This window comes from Phyllobates terribilis, unplaced genomic scaffold (assembly GCF_046119375.1).
Source record: "Phyllobates terribilis strain yellow unplaced genomic scaffold, ASM4611937v1 Scaffold_38__1_contigs__length_12584779, whole genome shotgun sequence".
In the NCBI taxonomy this organism is placed as follows: domain Eukaryota; kingdom Metazoa; phylum Chordata; class Amphibia; order Anura; family Dendrobatidae; genus Phyllobates; species Phyllobates terribilis.
In genome coordinates, this window is record NW_027362798.1 from 1,949,307 (window position 1) to 1,966,128 (window position 16,822).

The 16,822-nt window shown below is 44.4% G+C and overlaps 13 non-coding genes across 13 annotated transcripts; all 13 read left to right on the forward strand.

Annotated features, from left to right (window-relative positions):
- Positions 1-470: 470 nt before the first annotated feature.
- Positions 471-669, forward strand: LOC141183435 (U2 spliceosomal RNA). The gene has a single exon (XR_012258391.1). It is a non-coding gene; the product is annotated as a U2 spliceosomal RNA (small nuclear RNA).
- Positions 670-1,784: 1,115 nt separating this feature from the next.
- Positions 1,785-1,975, forward strand: LOC141183828 (U2 spliceosomal RNA). Its single transcript, XR_012258643.1, has one exon. It is a non-coding gene; the product is annotated as a U2 spliceosomal RNA (small nuclear RNA).
- Positions 1,976-3,090: 1,115 nt separating this feature from the next.
- On the forward strand, positions 3,091-3,281 carry LOC141183829 (U2 spliceosomal RNA). The gene has a single exon (XR_012258644.1). It is a non-coding gene; the product is annotated as a U2 spliceosomal RNA (small nuclear RNA).
- A 1,118-nt stretch (positions 3,282-4,399) lies between these two features.
- On the forward strand, positions 4,400-4,590 carry LOC141183122 (U2 spliceosomal RNA). Its single transcript, XR_012258129.1, has one exon. It is a non-coding gene; the product is annotated as a U2 spliceosomal RNA (small nuclear RNA).
- A 1,115-nt stretch (positions 4,591-5,705) lies between these two features.
- On the forward strand, positions 5,706-5,896 carry LOC141183830 (U2 spliceosomal RNA). Its single transcript, XR_012258645.1, has one exon. It is a non-coding gene; the product is annotated as a U2 spliceosomal RNA (small nuclear RNA).
- A 1,118-nt stretch (positions 5,897-7,014) lies between these two features.
- LOC141183831 (U2 spliceosomal RNA) lies at positions 7,015-7,205 on the forward strand. The gene has a single exon (XR_012258646.1). It is a non-coding gene; the product is annotated as a U2 spliceosomal RNA (small nuclear RNA).
- Positions 7,206-8,323: 1,118 nt separating this feature from the next.
- Positions 8,324-8,514, forward strand: LOC141183232 (U2 spliceosomal RNA). Its single transcript, XR_012258229.1, has one exon. It is a non-coding gene; the product is annotated as a U2 spliceosomal RNA (small nuclear RNA).
- Positions 8,515-9,632: 1,118 nt separating this feature from the next.
- Positions 9,633-9,823, forward strand: LOC141183833 (U2 spliceosomal RNA). Its single transcript, XR_012258648.1, has one exon. It is a non-coding gene; the product is annotated as a U2 spliceosomal RNA (small nuclear RNA).
- Positions 9,824-10,941: 1,118 nt separating this feature from the next.
- On the forward strand, positions 10,942-11,132 carry LOC141183834 (U2 spliceosomal RNA). Its single transcript, XR_012258649.1, has one exon. It is a non-coding gene; the product is annotated as a U2 spliceosomal RNA (small nuclear RNA).
- Positions 11,133-12,250: 1,118 nt separating this feature from the next.
- LOC141183233 (U2 spliceosomal RNA) lies at positions 12,251-12,441 on the forward strand. Its single transcript, XR_012258230.1, has one exon. It is a non-coding gene; the product is annotated as a U2 spliceosomal RNA (small nuclear RNA).
- A 1,118-nt stretch (positions 12,442-13,559) lies between these two features.
- Positions 13,560-13,750, forward strand: LOC141183835 (U2 spliceosomal RNA). Its single transcript, XR_012258650.1, has one exon. It is a non-coding gene; the product is annotated as a U2 spliceosomal RNA (small nuclear RNA).
- A 1,115-nt stretch (positions 13,751-14,865) lies between these two features.
- Positions 14,866-15,056, forward strand: LOC141183836 (U2 spliceosomal RNA). Its single transcript, XR_012258651.1, has one exon. It is a non-coding gene; the product is annotated as a U2 spliceosomal RNA (small nuclear RNA).
- Positions 15,057-16,171: 1,115 nt separating this feature from the next.
- Positions 16,172-16,362, forward strand: LOC141183838 (U2 spliceosomal RNA). The gene has a single exon (XR_012258652.1). It is a non-coding gene; the product is annotated as a U2 spliceosomal RNA (small nuclear RNA).
- The last annotated feature ends 460 nt before the right edge of the window (positions 16,363-16,822 follow it).

The following is a 16,822-nucleotide window of genomic DNA, read 5'->3' on the forward strand; positions in this document are numbered from 1 at the left end:
GCAATAAGGTGGAAACAATACAGCATATTTTTTGGGACTGTTTTTTTGCTAAAAAAGTTTTTACCTTGTTGTCACGTATGTTTGTTGCTTTAGTTGGTTTTCATTGTTTCGATTTTGAAAGGATTTTAATAGGTCAAGATTTTAAGTACTCGCAAAGGAAGCGGGCAAGCTGGATTATTTTTGTCATATATAAAGAGGTTTTATGGGACGTTCGGAATTTGGTGATTTTTAAAAAGATTGTTTTTTCCCCCATGGAATGCAGAAAGATTTTTCTTGCTAGACTGTTTTATGCCTATTTATTGGATAAAAAGAAGTATGGGGAGACAGCAGCAGAAGCACTCTGGAACTTTTCACATTGGACTTCTTACAGTAAGTAACAGTTAATTGCAGGGTTGTGTTTTTTGGGATTTTGTTTTTGTTTTTCCGAATGATGATTTGAGAACCCGTTATGTGAATATGCGCTATGATGCATAAATTAATGTGGGTCTTAATCTGAGGAAAAAAAAAAAAAAAAAATCTGTTCTTATCAGTTTAATATCTGATACGTCCCCTATCTGGGGACCATATATTAAATGGATTTTTAGAACAGGGAGATGGAAAAAGAGCTTGCTCTGTCCACTCCACGCATTGACCTGGTATTGCAGTATCTCCAGGACCGGTGCACCCCTTCTTTAATGCAGTTTCTAAAATCAGAAAGAATTGAATTCAATGTTTTTTGTTCATTTTGCTTGTTTGTCGGATTTTGGGATGGACTCTTTGGCTTTGCTTTTCTTCTCCTCATTGGATTTTTCATGTTCAAAGTTGCAGAAGCCAGATTACAAGCTCATTTTGGTTCAACTTCAGCAACTGTGCATTGCATTGCCATGTAATGTGATGCAATGCTATCTTTCTAGCTCTCCCTTTTTACTTCCTTTTGGATAAACAGACATATTAGGCAAGCATTTTGGAGCTTTCACCTAAATAACTACAGGTGGTGAGATAAGCTGCACAATATAATTGACCTTTCAGTATATTGTTGCACACACACCATCTATTTAGCAAATGCCCTTGTTATCAACAGCAGCCTTTTAAACTCACCTGAGCTAACAGGTATGTGCGCTGGTTACTCTGCTGCGCTTAAAATTTCTTTTTTGGTTTGCTACAATGCCTTTTCTGAAACGTTGTCTCCTTCTGCTGGAACACTGACTTCTTTCATTTAATGCCTGCAGACTATAAAAGAGAACCCAACCCAAAAAGTTTGGTTGATTAGTCTGTGGCATTCTGTTAAACTGTTGCTTATGGCGGTCTCTGTGAGCTTCTCAGCGACATTCAGCCAGCCAGGTATCCTGCCTGCAGTAGATGGAATGTGGCAATGGAACGCTGGCTGCGCGTGTCATAATAGGCTCTGAGCCTTTATATACCTGTGCACAGCAGCAGCCACCTTCAGTCTGCTGCTGGACAGCCAGCAGCAGCAGCAGCAGGAGAGGTATGTAATCAGGAGCCCTCCTGCTAAGGGTAGACAGCTGCTCGTTCCACCCCACCCCCCGCCTTAATTGGTTCTCCTCCCTTCCAACGGTGTTGAGGCGGGTGGGAACAGCAGGGGGTGAAGGTGCTGTGTTTAAAGAGGTGGAGTTATGCAGATCTAAAACGCGTGAATTGCAGCAGCAGCAAGCCGAAAAGTGCAGGCATGTAAGGGATCTAGAGGTTGACAACATGTCTTCTTAACGGGAGTCCAGGAGCTCATCTCCACAAATGGACTTTTCAGGATCCTTGGGTGGCTCCGTAGTTTGAAACCAATTCTGGTTATCGCTTCTCGGCCTTTTGGCTAAGATCAAGTGTAGTATCTGTTCTTATCAGTTTAATATCTGATACGTCCCCTATCTGGGGACCATATATTAAATGGATTTTTAGAACAGGGAGATGGAAAAAGAGCTTGCTCTGTCCACTCCACGCATTGACCTGGTATTGCAGTATCTCCAGGACCGGTGCACCCCTTCTTTAATGCAGTTTCTAAAATCAGAAAGAATTGAATTCAATGTTTTTTGTTCATTTTGCTTGTTTGTCGGATTTTGGGATGGACTCTTTGGCTTTGCTTTTCTTCTCCTCATTGGATTTTTCATGTTCAAAGTTGCAGAAGCCAGATTACAAGCTCATTTTGGTTCAACTTCAGCAACTGTGCATTGCATTGCCATGTAATGTGATGCAATGCTATCTTTCTAGCTCTCCCTTTTTACTTCCTTTTGGATAAACAGACATATTAGGCAAGCATTTTGGAGCTTTCACCTAAATAACTACAGGTGGTGAGATAAGCTGCACAATATAATTGACCTTTCAGTATATTGTTGCACACACACCATCTATTTAGCAAATGCCCTTGTTATCAACAGCAGCCTTTTAAACTCACCTGAGCTAACAGGTATGTGCGCTGGTTACTCTGCTGCGCTTAAAATTTCTTTTTTGGTTTGCTACAATGCCTTTTCTGAAACGTTGTCTCCTTCTGCTGGAACACTGACTTCTTTCATTTAATGCCTGCAGACTATAAAAGAGAACCCAACCCAAAAAGTTTGGTTGATTAGTCTGTGGCATTCTGTTAAACTGTTGCTTATGGCGGTCTCTGTGAGCTTCTCAGCGACATTCAGCCAGCCAGGTATCCTGCCTGCAGTAGATGGAATGTGGCAATGGAACGCTGGCTGCGCGTGTCATAATAGGCTCTGAGCCTTTATATACCTGTGCACAGCAGCAGCCACCTTCAGTCTGCTGCTGGACAGCCAGCAGCAGCAGCAGCAGGAGAGGTATGTAATCAGGAGCCCTCCTGCTAAGGGTAGACAGCTGCTCGTTCCACCCCACCCCCCGCCTTAATTGGTTCTCCTCCCTTCCAACGGTGTTGAGGCGGGTGGGAACAGCAGGGGGTGAAGGTGCTGTGTTTAAAGAGGTGGAGTTATGCAGATCTAAAACGCGTGGATTGCAGCAGCAGCAAGCCGAAAAGTGCAGGCATGTAAGGGATCTAGAGGTTGACAACATGTCTTCTTAACGGGAGTCCAGGAGCTCATCTCCACAAATGGACTTTTCAGGATCCTTGGGTGGCTCCGTAGTTTGAAACCAATTCTGGTTATCGCTTCTCGGCCTTTTGGCTAAGATCAAGTGTAGTATCTGTTCTTATCAGTTTAATATCTGATACGTCCCCTATCTGGGGACCATATATTAAATGGATTTTTAGAACAGGGAGATGGAAAAAGAGCTTGCTCTGTCCACTCCACGCATTGACCTGGTATTGCAGTATCTCCAGGACCGGTGCACCCCTTCTTTAATGCAGTTTCTAAAATCAGAAAGAATTGAATTCAATGTTTTTTGTTCATTTTGCTTGTTTGTCGGATTTTGGGATGGACTCTTTGGCTTTGCTTTTCTTCTCCTCATTGGATTTTTCATGTTCAAAGTTGCAGAAGCCAGATTACAAGCTCATTTTGGTTCAACTTCAGCAACTGTGCATTGCATTGCCATGTAATGTGATGCAATGCTATCTTTCTAGCTCTCCCTTTTTACTTCCTTTTGGATAAACAGACATATTAGGCAAGCATTTTGGAGCTTTCACCTAAATAACTACAGGTGGTGAGATAAGCTGCACAATATAATTGACCTTTCAGTATATTGTTGCACACACACCATCTATTTAGCAAATGCCCTTGTTATCAACAGCAGCCTTTTAAACTCACCTGAGCTAACAGGTATGTGCGCTGGTTACTCTGCTGCGCTTAAAATTTCTTTTTTGGTTTGCTACAATGCCTTTTCTGAAACGTTGTCTCCTTCTGCTGGAACACTGACTTCTTTCATTTAATGCCTGCAGACTATAAAAGAGAACCCAACCCAAAAAGTTTGGTTGATTAGTCTGTGGCATTCTGTTAAACTGTTGCTTATGGCGGTCTCTGTGAGCTTCTCAGCGACATTCAGCCAGCCAGGTATCCTGCCTGCAGTAGATGGAATGTGGCAATGGAACGCTGGCTGCGCGTGTCATAATAGGCTCTGAGCCTTTATATACCTGTGCACAGCAGCAGCCACCTTCAGTCTGCTGCTGGACAGCCAGCAGCAGCAGCAGCAGCAGGAGAGGTATGTAATCAGGAGCCCTCCTGCTAAGGGTAGACAGCTGCTCGTTCCACCCCACCCCCCGCCTTAATTGGTTCTCCTCCCTTCCAACGGTGTTGAGGCGGGTGGGAACAGCAGGGGGTGAAGGTGCTGTGTTTAAAGAGGTGGAGTTATGCAGATCTAAAACGCGTGGATTGCAGCAGCAGCAAGCCGAAAAGTGCAGGCATGTAAGGGATCTAGAGGTTGACAACATGTCTTCTTAACGGGAGTCCAGGAGCTCATCTCCACAAATGGACTTTTCAGGATCCTTGGGTGGCTCCGTAGTTTGAAACCAATTCTGGTTATCGCTTCTCGGCCTTTTGGCTAAGATCAAGTGTAGTATCTGTTCTTATCAGTTTAACATCTGATACGTCCCCTATCTGGGGACCATATATTAAATGGATTTTTAGAACAGGGAGATGGAAAAAGAGCTTGCTCTGTCCACTCCACGCATTGACCTGGTATTGCAGTATCTCCAGGACCGGTGCACCCCTTCTTTAATGCAGTTTCTAAAATCAGAAAGAATTGAATTCAATGTTTTTTGTTCATTTTGCTTGTTTGTCGGATTTTGGGATGGACTCTTTGGCTTTGCTTTTCTTCTCCTCATTGGATTTTTCATGTTCAAAGTTGCAGAAGCCAGATTACAAGCTCATTTTGGTTCAACTTCAGCAACTGTGCATTGCATTGCCATGTAATGTGATGCAATGCTATCTTTCTAGCTCTCCCTTTTTACTTCCTTTTGGATAAACAGACATATTAGGCAAGCATTTTGGAGCTTTCACCTAAATAACTACAGGTGGTGAGATAAGCTGCACAATATAATTGACCTTTCAGTATATTGTTGCACACACACCATCTATTTAGCAAATGCCCTTGTTATCAACAGCAGCCTTTTAAACTCACCTGAGCTAACAGGTATGTGCGCTGGTTACTCTGCTGCGCTTAAAATTTCTTTTTTGGTTTGCTACAATGCCTTTTCTGAAACGTTGTCTCCTTCTGCTGGAACACTGACTTCTTTCATTTAATGCCTGCAGACTATAAAAGAGAACCCAACCCAAAAAGTTTGGTTGATTAGTCTGTGGCATTCTGTTAAACTGTTGCTTATGGCGGTCTCTGTGAGCTTCTCAGCGACATTCAGCCAGCCAGGTATCCTGCCTGCAGTAGATGGAATGTGGCAATGGAACGCTGGCTGCGCGTGTCATAATAGGCTCTGAGCCTTTATATACCTGTGCACAGCAGCAGCCACCTTCAGTCTGCTGCTGGACAGCCAGCAGCAGCAGCAGCAGGAGAGGTATGTAATCAGGAGCCCTCCTGCTAAGGGTAGACAGCTGCTCGTTCCACCCCACCCCCCGCCTTAATTGGTTCTCCTCCCTTCCAACGGTGTTGAGGCGGGTGGGAACAGCAGGGGGTGAAGGTGCTGTGTTTAAAGAGGTGGAGTTATGCAGATCTAAAACGCGTGGATTGCAGCAGCAGCAAGCCGAAAAGTGCAGGCATGTAAGGGATCTAGAGGTTGACAACATGTCTTCTTAACGGGAGTCCAGGAGCTCATCTCCACAAATGGACTTTTCAGGATCCTTGGGTGGCTCCGTAGTTTGAAACCAATTCTGGTTATCGCTTCTCGGCCTTTTGGCTAAGATCAAGTGTAGTATCTGTTCTTATCAGTTTAATATCTGATACGTCCCCTATCTGGGGACCATATATTAAATGGATTTTTAGAACAGGGAGATGGAAAAAGAGCTTGCTCTGTCCACTCCACGCATTGACCTGGTATTGCAGTATCTCCAGGACCGGTGCACCCCTTCTTTAATGCAGTTTCTAAAATCAGAAAGAATTGAATTCAATGTTTTTTGTTCATTTTGCTTGTTTGTCGGATTTTGGGATGGACTCTTTGGCTTTGCTTTTCTTCTCCTCATTGGATTTTTCATGTTCAAAGTTGCAGAAGCCAGATTACAAGCTCATTTTGGTTCAACTTCAGCAACTGTGCATTGCATTGCCATGTAATGTGATGCAATGCTATCTTTCTAGCTCTCCCTTTTTACTTCCTTTTGGATAAACAGACATATTAGGCAAGCATTTTGGAGCTTTCACCTAAATAACTACAGGTGGTGAGATGAGCTGCACAATATAATTGACCTTTCAGTATATTGTTGCACACACACCATCTATTTAGCAAATGCCCTTGTTATCAACAGCAGCCTTTTAAACTCACCTGAGCTAACAGGTATGTGCGCTGGTTACTCTGCTGCGCTTAAAATTTCTTTTTTGGTTTGCTACAATGCCTTTTCTGAAACGTTGTCTCCTTCTGCTGGAACACTGACTTCTTTCATTTAATGCCTGCAGACTATAAAAGAGAACCCAACCCAAAAAGTTTGGTTGATTAGTCTGTGGCATTCTGTTAAACTGTTGCTTATGGCGGTCTCTGTGAGCTTCTCAGCGACATTCAGCCAGCCAGGTATCCTGCCTGCAGTAGATGGAATGTGGCAATGGAACGCTGGCTGCGCGTGTCATAATAGGCTCTGAGCCTTTATATACCTGTGCACAGCAGCAGCCACCTTCAGTCTGCTGCTGGACAGCCAGCAGCAGCAGCAGCAGCAGGAGAGGTATGTAATCAGGAGCCCTCCTGCTAAGGGTAGACAGCTGCTCGTTCCACCCCACCCCCCGCCTTAATTGGTTCTCCTCCCTTCCAACGGTGTTGAGGCGGGTGGGAACAGCAGGGGGTGAAGGTGCTGTGTTTAAAGAGGTGGAGTTATGCAGATCTAAAACGCGTGGATTGCAGCAGCAGCAAGCTGAAAAGTGCAGGCATGTAAGGGATCTAGAGGTTGACAACATGTCTTCTTAACGGGAGTCCAGGAGCTCATCTCCACAAATGGACTTTTCAGGATACTTGGGTGGCTCCGTAGTTTGAAACCAATTCTGGTTATCGCTTCTCGGCCTTTTGGCTAAGATCAAGTGTAGTATCTGTTCTTATCAGTTTAATATCTGATACGTCCCCTATCTGGGGACCATATATTAAATGGATTTTTAGAACAGGGAGATGGAAAAAGAGCTTGCTCTGTCCACTCCACGCATTGACCTGGTATTGCAGTATCTCCAGGACCGGTGCACCCCTTCTTTAATGCAGTTTCTAAAATCAGAAAGAATTGAATTCAATGTTTTTTGTTCATTTTGCTTGTTTGTCGGATTTTGGGATGGACTCTTTGGCTTTGCTTTTCTTCTCCTCATTGGATTTTTCATGTTCAAAGTTGCAGAAGCCAGATTACAAGCTCATTTTGGTTCAACTTCAGCAACTGTGCATTGCATTGCCATGTAATGTGATGCAATGCTATCTTTCTAGCTCTCCCTTTTTACTTCCTTTTGGATAAACAGACATATTAGGCAAGCATTTTGGAGCTTTCACCTAAATAACTACAGGTGGTGAGATAAGCTGCACAATATAATTGACCTTTCAGTATATTGTTGCACACACACCATCTATTTAGCAAATGCCCTTGTTATCAACAGCAGCCTTTTAAACTCACCTGAGCTAACAGGTATGTGCGCTGGTTACTCTGCTGCGCTTAAAATTTCTTTTTTGGTTTGCTACAATGCCTTTTCTGAAACGTTGTCTCCTTCTGCTGGAACACTGACTTCTTTCATTTAATGCCTGCAGACTATAAAAGAGAACCCAACCCAAAAAGTTTGGTTGATTAGTCTGTGGCATTCTGTTAAACTGTTGCTTATGGCGGTCTCTGTGAGCTTCTCAGCGACATTCAGCCAGCCAGGTATCCTGCCTGCAGTAGATGGAATGTGGCAATGGAACGCTGGCTGCGCGTGTCATAATAGGCTCTGAGCCTTTATATACCTGTGCACAGCAGCAGCCACCTTCAGTCTGCTGCTGGACAGCCAGCAGCAGCAGCAGCAGCAGGAGAGGTATGTAATCAGGAGCCCTCCTGCTAAGGGTAGACAGCTGCTCGTTCCACCCCACCCCCCGCCTTAATTGGTTCTCCTCCCTTCCAACGGTGTTGAGGCGGGTGGGAACAGCAGGGGGTGAAGGTGCTGTGTTTAAAGAGGTGGAGTTATGCAGATCTAAAACGCGTGGATTGCAGCAGCAGCAAGCTGAAAAGTGCAGGCATGTAAGGGATCTAGAGGTTGACAACATGTCTTCTTAACGGGAGTCCAGGAGCTCATCTCCACAAATGGACTTTTCAGGATCCTTGGGTGGCTCCGTAGTTTGAAACCAATTCTGGTTATCGCTTCTCGGCCTTTTGGCTAAGATCAAGTGTAGTATCTGTTCTTATCAGTTTAATATCTGATACGTCCCCTATCTGGGGACCATATATTAAATGGATTTTTAGAACAGGGAGATGGAAAAAGAGCTTGCTCTGTCCACTCCACGCATTGACCTGTTATTGCAGTATCTCCAGGACCGGTGCACCCCTTCTTTAATGCAGTTTCTAAAATCAGAAAGAATTGAATTCAATGTTTTTTGTTCATTTTGCTTGTTTGTCGGATTTTGGGATGGACTCTTTGGCTTTGCTTTTCTTCTCCTCATTGGATTTTTCATGTTCAAAGTTGCAGAAGCCAGATTACAAGCTCATTTTGGTTCAACTTCAGCAACTGTGCATTGCATTGCCATGTAATGTGATGCAATGCTATCTTTCTAGCTCTCCCTTTTTACTTCCTTTTGGATAAACAGACATATTAGGCAAGCATTTTGGAGCTTTCACCTAAATAACTACAGGTGGTGAGATAAGCTGCACAATATAATTGACCTTTCAGTATATTGTTGCACACACACCATCTATTTAGCAAATGCCCTTGTTATCAACAGCAGCCTTTTAAACTCACCTGAGCTAACAGGTATGTGCGCTGGTTACTCTGCTGCGCTTAAAATTTCTTTTTTGGTTTGCTACAATGCCTTTTCTGAAACGTTGTCTCCTTCTGCTGGAACACTGACTTCTTTCATTTAATGCCTGCAGACTATAAAAGAGAACCCAACCCAAAAAGTTTGGTTGACTAGTCTGTGGCATTCTGTTAAACTGTTGCTTATGGCGGTCTCTGTGAGCTTCTCAGCGACATTCAGCCAGCCAGGTATCCTGCCTGCAGTAGATGGAATGTGGCAATGGAACGCTGGCTGCGCGTGTCATAATAGGCTCTGAGCCTTTATATACCTGTGCACAGCAGCAGCCACCTTCAGTCTGCTGCTGGACAGCCAGCAGCAGCAGCAGCAGCAGGAGAGGTATGTAATCAGGAGCCCTCCTGCTAAGGGTAGACAGCTGCTCGTTCCACCCCACCCCCCGCCTTAATTGGTTCTCCTCCCTTCCAACGGTGTTGAGGCGGGTGGGAACAGCAGGGGGTGAAGGTGCTGTGTTTAAAGAGGTGGAGTTATGCAGATCTAAAACGCGTGGATTGCAGCAGCAGCAAGCCGAAAAGTGCAGGCATGTAAGGGATCTAGAGGTTGACAACATGTCTTCTTAACGGGAGTCCAGGAGCTCATCTCCACACATGGACTTTTCAGGATCCTTGGGTGGCTCCGTAGTTTGAAACCAATTCTGGTTATCGCTTCTCGGCCTTTTGGCTAAGATCAAGTGTAGTATCTGTTCTTATCAGTTTAATATCTGATACGTCCCCTATCTGGGGACCATATATTAAATGGATTTTTAGAACAGGGAGATGGAAAAAGAGCTTGCTCTGTCCACTCCACGCATTGACCTGGTATTGCAGTATCTCCAGGACCGGTGCACCCCTTCTTTAATGCAGTTTCTAAAATCAGAAAGAATTGAATTCAATGTTTTTTGTTCATTTTGCTTGTTTGTCGGATTTTGGGATGGACTCTTTGGCTTTGCTTTTCTTCTCCTCATTGGATTTTTCATGTTCAAAGTTGCAGAAGCCAGATTACAAGCTCATTTTGGTTCAACTTCAGCAACTGTGCATTGCATTGCCATGTAATGTGATGCAATGCTATCTTTCTAGCTCTCCCTTTTTACTTCCTTTTGGATAAACAGACATATTAGGCAAGCATTTTGGAGCTTTCACCTAAATAACTACAGGTGGTGAGATGAGCTGCACAATATAATTGACCTTTCAGTATATTGTTGCACACACACCATCTATTTAGCAAATGCCCTTGTTATCAACAGCAGCCTTTTAAACTCACCTGAGCTAACAGGTATGTGCGCTGGTTACTCTGCTGCGCTTAAAATTTCTTTTTTGGTTTGCTACAATGCCTTTTCTGAAACGTTGTCTCCTTCTGCTGGAACACTGACTTCTTTCATTTAATGCCTGCAGACTATAAAAGAGAACCCAACCCAAAAAGTTTGGTTGATTAGTCTGTGGCATTCTGTTAAACTGTTGCTTATGGCGGTCTCTGTGAGCTTCTCAGCGACATTCAGCCAGCCAGGTATCCTGCCTGCAGTAGATGGAATGTGGCAATGGAACGCTGGCTGCGCGTGTCATAATAGGCTCTGAGCCTTTATATACCTGTGCACAGCAGCAGCCACCTTCAGTCTGCTGCTGGACAGCCAGCAGCAGCAGCAGCAGCAGGAGAGGTATGTAATCAGGAGCCCTCCTGCTAAGGGTAGACAGCTGCTCGTTCCACCCCACCCCCCGCCTTAATTGGTTCTCCTCCCTTCCAACGGTGTTGAGGCGGGTGGGAACAGCAGGGGGTGAAGGTGCTGTGTTTAAAGAGGTGGAGTTATGCAGATCTAAAACGCGTGGATTGCAGCAGCAGCAAGCTGAAAAGTGCAGGCATGTAAGGGATCTAGAGGTTGACAACATGTCTTCTTAACGGGAGTCCAGGAGCTCATCTCCACAAATGGACTTTTCAGGATACTTGGGTGGCTCCGTAGTTTGAAACCAATTCTGGTTATCGCTTCTCGGCCTTTTGGCTAAGATCAAGTGTAGTATCTGTTCTTATCAGTTTAATATCTGATACGTCCCCTATCTGGGGACCATATATTAAATGGATTTTTAGAACAGGGAGATGGAAAAAGAGCTTGCTCTGTCCACTCCACGCATTGACCTGGTATTGCAGTATCTCCAGGACCGGTGCACCCCTTCTTTAATGCAGTTTCTAAAATCAGAAAGAATTGAATTCAATGTTTTTTGTTCATTTTGCTTGTTTGTCGGATTTTGGGATGGACTCTTTGGCTTTGCTTTTCTTCTCCTCATTGGATTTTTCATGTTCAAAGTTGCAGAAGCCAGATTACAAGCTCATTTTGGTTCAACTTCAGCAACTGTGCATTGCATTGCCATGTAATGTGATGCAATGCTATCTTTCTAGCTCTCCCTTTTTACTTCCTTTTGGATAAACAGACATATTAGGCAAGCATTTTGGAGCTTTCACCTAAATAACTACAGGTGGTGAGATAAGCTGCACAATATAATTGACCTTTCAGTATATTGTTGCACACACACCATCTATTTAGCAAATGCCCTTGTTATCAACAGCAGCCTTTTAAACTCACCTGAGCTAACAGGTATGTGCGCTGGTTACTCTGCTGCGCTTAAAATTTCTTTTTTGGTTTGCTACAATGCCTTTTCTGAAACGTTGTCTCCTTCTGCTGGAACACTGACTTCTTTCATTTAATGCCTGCAGACTATAAAAGAGAACCCAACCCAAAAAGTTTGGTTGATTAGTCTGTGGCATTCTGTTAAACTGTTGCTTATGGCGGTCTCTGTGAGCTTCTCAGCGACATTCAGCCAGCCAGGTATCCTGCCTGCAGTAGATGGAATGTGGCAATGGAACGCTGGCTGCGCGTGTCATAATAGGCTCTGAGCCTTTATATACCTGTGCACAGCAGCAGCCACCTTCAGTCTGCTGCTGGACAGCCAGCAGCAGCAGCAGCAGCAGGAGAGGTATGTAATCAGGAGCCCTCCTGCTAAGGGTAGACAGCTGCTCGTTCCACCCCACCCCCCGCCTTAATTGGTTCTCCTCCCTTCCAACGGTGTTGAGGCGGGTGGGAACAGCAGGGGGTGAAGGTGCTGTGTTTAAAGAGGTGGAGTTATGCAGATCTAAAACGCGTGGATTGCAGCAGCAGCAAGCTGAAAAGTGCAGGCATGTAAGGGATCTAGAGGTTGACAACATGTCTTCTTAACGGGAGTCCAGGAGCTCATCTCCACAAATGGACTTTTCAGGATCCTTGGGTGGCTCCGTAGTTTGAAACCAATTCTGGTTATCGCTTCTCGGCCTTTTGGCTAAGATCAAGTGTAGTATCTGTTCTTATCAGTTTAATATCTGATACGTCCCCTATCTGGGGACCATATATTAAATGGATTTTTAGAACAGGGAGATGGAAAAAGAGCTTGCTCTGTCCACTCCACGCATTGACCTGTTATTGCAGTATCTCCAGGACCGGTGCACCCCTTCTTTAATGCAGTTTCTAAAATCAGAAAGAATTGAATTCAATGTTTTTTGTTCATTTTGCTTGTTTGTCGGATTTTGGGATGGACTCTTTGGCTTTGCTTTTCTTCTCCTCATTGGATTTTTCATGTTCAAAGTTGCAGAAGCCAGATTACAAGCTCATTTTGGTTCAACTTCAGCAACTGTGCATTGCATTGCCATGTAATGTGATGCAATGCTATCTTTCTAGCTCTCCCTTTTTACTTCCTTTTGGATAAACAGACATATTAGGCAAGCATTTTGGAGCTTTCACCTAAATAACTACAGGTGGTGAGATAAGCTGCACAATATAATTGACCTTTCAGTATATTGTTGCACACACACCATCTATTTAGCAAATGCCCTTGTTATCAACAGCAGCCTTTTAAACTCACCTGAGCTAACAGGTATGTGCGCTGGTTACTCTGCTGCGCTTAAAATTTCTTTTTTGGTTTGCTACAATGCCTTTTCTGAAACGTTGTCTCCTTCTGCTGGAACACTGACTTCTTTCATTTAATGCCTGCAGACTATAAAAGAGAACCCAACCCAAAAAGTTTGGTTGACTAGTCTGTGGCATTCTGTTAAACTGTTGCTTATGGCGGTCTCTGTGAGCTTCTCAGCGACATTCAGCCAGCCAGGTATCCTGCCTGCAGTAGATGGAATGTGGCAATGGAACGCTGGCTGCGCGTGTCATAATAGGCTCTGAGCCTTTATATACCTGTGCACAGCAGCAGCCACCTTCAGTCTGCTGCTGGACAGCCAGCAGCAGCAGCAGCAGCAGGAGAGGTATGTAATCAGGAGCCCTCCTGCTAAGGGTAGACAGCTGCTCGTTCCACCCCACCCCCCGCCTTAATTGGTTCTCCTCCCTTCCAACGGTGTTGAGGCGGGTGGGAACAGCAGGGGGTGAAGGTGCTGTGTTTAAAGAGGTGGAGTTATGCAGATCTAAAACGCGTGGATTGCAGCAGCAGCAAGCTGAAAAGTGCAGGCATGTAAGGGATCTAGAGGTTGACAACATGTCTTCTTAACGGGAGTCCAGGAGCTCATCTCCACACATGGACTTTTCAGGATCCTTGGGTGGCTCCGTAGTTTGAAACCAATTCTGGTTATCGCTTCTCGGCCTTTTGGCTAAGATCAAGTGTAGTATCTGTTCTTATCAGTTTAATATCTGATACGTCCCCTATCTGGGGACCATATATTAAATGGATTTTTAGAACAGGGAGATGGAAAAAGAGCTTGCTCTGTCCACTCCACGCATTGACCTGGTATTGCAGTATCTCCAGGACCGGTGCACCCCTTCTTTAATGCAGTTTCTAAAATCAGAAAGAATTGAATTCAATGTTTTTTGTTCATTTTGCTTGTTTGTCGGATTTTGGGATGGACTCTTTGGCTTTGCTTTTCTTCTCCTCATTGGATTTTTCATGTTCAAAGTTGCAGAAGCCAGATTACAAGCTCATTTTGGTTCAACTTCAGCAACTGTGCATTGCATTGCCATGTAATGTGATGCAATGCTATCTTTCTAGCTCTCCCTTTTTACTTCCTTTTGGATAAACAGACATATTAGGCAAGCATTTTGGAGCTTTCACCTAAATAACTACAGGTGGTGAGATAAGCTGCACAATATAATTGACCTTTCAGTATATTGTTGCACACACACCATCTATTTAGCAAATGCCCTTGTTATCAACAGCAGCCTTTTAAACTCACCTGAGCTAACAGGTATGTGCGCTGGTTACTCTGCTGCGCTTAAAATTTCTTTTTTGGTTTGCTACAATGCCTTTTCTGAAACGTTGTCTCCTTCTGCTGGAACACTGACTTCTTTCATTTAATGCCTGCAGACTATAAAAGAGAACCCAACCCAAAAAGTTTGGTTGATTAGTCTGTGGCATTCTGTTAAACTGTTGCTTATGGCGATCTCTGTGAGCTTCTCAGCGACATTCAGCCAGCCAGGTATCCTGCCTGCAGTAGATGGAATGTGGCAATGGAACGCTGGCTGCGCGTGTCATAATAGGCTCTGAGCCTTTATATACCTGTGCACAGCAGCAGCCACCTTCAGTCTGCTGCTGGACAGCCAGCAGCAGCAGCAGCAGGAGAGGTATGTAATCAGGAGCCCTCCTGCTAAGGGTAGACAGCTGCTCGTTCCACCCCACCCCCCGCCTTAATTGGTTCTCCTCCCTTCCAACGGTGTTGAGGTGGGTGGGAACAGCAGGGGGTGAAGGTGCTGTGTTTAAAGAGGTGGAGTTATGCAGATCTAAAACGCGTGGATTGCAGCAGCAGCAAGCCGAAAAGTGCAGGCATGTAAGGGATCTAGAGGTTGACAACATGTCTTCTTAACGGGAGTCCAGGAGCTCATCTCCACACATGGACTTTTCAGGATCCTTGGGTGGCTCCGTAGTTTGAAACCAATTCTGGTTATCGCTTCTCGGCCTTTTGGCTAAGATCAAGTGTAGTATCTGTTCTTATCAGTTTAATATCTGATACGTCCCCTATCTGGGGACCATATATTAAATGGATTTTTAGAACAGGGAGATGGAAAAAGAGCTTGCTCTGTCCACTCCACGCATTGACCTGGTATTGCAGTATCTCCAGGACCGGTGCACCCCTTCTTTAATGCAGTTTCTAAAATCAGAAAGAATTGAATTCAATGTTTTTTGTTCATTTTGCTTGTTTGTCGGATTTTGGGATGGACTCTTTGGCTTTGCTTTTCTTCTCCTCATTGGATTTTTCATGTTCAAAGTTGCAGAAGCCAGATTACAAGCTCATTTTGGTTCAACTTCAGCAACTGTGCATTGCATTGCCATGTAATGTGATGCAATGCTATCTTTCTAGCTCTCCCTTTTTACTTCCTTTTGGATAAACAGACATATTAGGCAAGCATTTTGGAGCTTTCACCTAAATAACTACAGGTGGTGAGATAAGCTGCACAATATAATTGACCTTTCAGTATATTGTTGCACACACACCATCTATTTAGCAAATGCCCTTGTTATCAACAGCAGCCTTTTAAACTCACCTGAGCTAACAGGTATGTGCGCTGGTTACTCTGCTGCGCTTAAAATTTCTTTTTTGGTTTGCTACAATGCCTTTTCTGAAACGTTGTCTCCTTCTGCTGGAACACTGACTTCTTTCATTTAATGCCTGCAGACTATAAAAGAGAACCCAACCCAAAAAGTTTGGTTGATTAGTCTGTGGCATTCTGTTAAACTGTTGCTTATGGCGGTCTCTGTGAGCTTCTCAGCGACATTCAGCCAGCCAGGTATCCTGCCTGCAGTAGATGGAATGTGGCAATGGAACGCTGGCTGCGCGTGTCATAATAGGCTCTGAGCCTTTATATACCTGTGCACAGCAGCAGCCACCTTCAGTCTGCTGCTGGACAGCCAGAAGCAGCAGCAGCAGGAGAGGTATGTAATCAGGAGCCCTCCTGCTAAGGGTAGACAGCTGCTCGTTCCACCCCACCCCCCGCCTTAATTGGTTCTCCTCCCTTCCAACGGTGTTGAGGCGGGTGGGAACAGCAGGGGGTGAAGGTGCTGTGTTTAAAGAGGTGGAGTTATGCAGATCTAAAACGCGTGGATTGCAGCAGCAGCAAGCCGAAAAGTGCAGGCATGTAAGGGATCTAGAGGTTGACAACATGTCTTCTTAACGGGAGTCCAGGAGCTCATCTCCACAAATGGACTTTTCAGGATCCTTGGGTGGCTCCGTAGTTTGAAACCAATTCTGGTTATCGCTTCTCGGCCTTTTGGCTAAGATCAAGTGTAGTATCTGTTCTTATCAGTTTAATATCTGATACGTCCCCTATCTGGGGACCATATATTAAATGGATTTTTAGAACAGGGAGATGGAAAAAGAGCTTGCTCTGTCCACTCCACGCATTGACCTGGTATTGCAGTATCTCCAGGACCGGTGCACCCCTTCTTTAATGCAGTTTCTAAAATCAGAAAGAATTGAATTCAATGTTTTTTGTTCATTTTGCTTGTTTGTCGGATTTTGGGATGGACTCTTTGGCTTTGCTTTTCTTCTCCTCATTGGATTTTTCATGTTCAAAGTTGCAGAAGCCAGATTACAAGCTCATTTTGGTTCAACTTCAGCAACTGTGCATTGCATTGCCATGTAATGTGATGCAATGCTATCTTTCTAGCTCTCCCTTTTTACTTCCTTTTGGATAAACAGACATATTAGGCAAGCATTTTGGAGCTTTCACCTAAATAACTACAGGTGGTGAGATAAGCTGCACAATATAATTGACCTTTCAGTATATTGTTGCACACACACCATCTATTTAGCAAATGCCCTTGTTATCAACAGCAGCCTTTTAAACTCACCTGAGCTAACAGGTATGTGCGCTGGTTACTCTGCTGCGCTTAAAATTTCTTT